This window comes from Rhipicephalus microplus, chromosome 7 (genome assembly GCF_043290135.1).
Source record: "Rhipicephalus microplus isolate Deutch F79 chromosome 7, USDA_Rmic, whole genome shotgun sequence".
NCBI classification, from domain to species: domain Eukaryota; kingdom Metazoa; phylum Arthropoda; class Arachnida; order Ixodida; family Ixodidae; genus Rhipicephalus; species Rhipicephalus microplus.
In genome coordinates this window covers 73,492,623-73,494,082 of record NC_134706.1, presented here as the reverse complement: position 1 = coordinate 73,494,082, position 1,460 = coordinate 73,492,623, and positions in this window count along the sequence as shown.

Sequence of the window (1,460 nt, the reverse complement as noted above, 5' to 3'; positions counted from 1 at the left end):
TAGAAAATGATATTGACGAACTAGGAGAAGAGCGCGAGATAATTTCATTTGGAGATATGAATGTACACATAGATGGTGTGGATGGATATACTGACCAAACATGCAGAATGCTGATGGGTATCTGCGAAGTGCATGATTTAATCATTTGCACAGCGCTGTTAAAATCGAAGGGTTTATAACATGAGAGGTGGGAAGGCTGCAGTCAACAATAGATTACGCAATGATGTCACATATGATGTATGATTGACTAAGTGTGATGAACATAGATGAATATGTGTCCAGAAGCTTTGGTAGGGATCGCAAAAGTATCAAGCTGAGTTTTGGAAAGGGAAATGAGAATGGAAAGAAGGCATTATAAGAGACAACGCGGTGATAATTACTAATAAATGCAAACACAAAGAGCAACTAAAGAGATTGAGAAAGTAATCACCGAGGATACCAAAACAGAGTTGATGCACACAAATCTAACTCGATCGAGTTAGAGCTTGCTTAGGTACGAGTCAAATCAACCAGGAAGAGGAGAAACGAGCGCGAGAGCTGGTGAGATGAGGAAGTGTAAAGAGCCATAGGAAGACGTCAGAAAGCCTCCAGAGAACACAGGTATGCGTAACAGGGGGGCGAATCATAATATGATGTAAAAGAATATGGGATAACTTTATCAGCTGGAGAAGGGAAGCGTCCAATTCGATCAGCGAAAAGACCAGAAGAAAGGGGGCCCAATGAATAGCGGAAGTAAACGAAAAGGATAGAAATGCTGCTGCAAAGTTTTGAAACCATCTCCATCCTCTGAGTAATAAGACAAACACGTAACAGAGGTTCATACCTACAGTTCAAAGGACACACTAGAAGGGGTTGAGGCAGTAGAATATATAAAAACTAATGATGACAGAATAATTTAAACACCAAGAAAGCGCTGCATGCACCATAGCAGATGAGGATGGACCAATTAGCGTGGTGGCTTCACTGGGACAACGGGAGTGGGAAACGGCAGAGAAAATGGTTTCTAATAACGCATCAACAGGCCCTGATGGCATACTAGTTTTGCGAATGAACAAACTAGGACGAAACTCTCAGCAAACAATAAGAGAGGCATCGAACAAAGCAATTATAGATGGTGGAGCCTCTAACGAGTGGAAACTACGCAGGAGGAGCGTTATCTATAAAGGAAATGGGGACAAAGCCGATATAAACATCTACAGTCCTATAACAGTGAAAACAGCAGTTTACAGGGTGGTGATGCTGAAAATACAGGGAAGACTACAGAAATGGGTGGACAATGAGGGGGTGCTGGGAGAACTACAAAATGTATTCCGTAAACGGAGGAGGTTGAAGTACAATCTGTTTTCATTGATGAAGTGTAATGAAATAGCGGAAAAAGAACACAGATCTATGTGGCTGGTATTTTCAGATATCAAGTGAGCTTACGAGAGTGTGATTCAAGGAGGCTTGTGGGGAATACT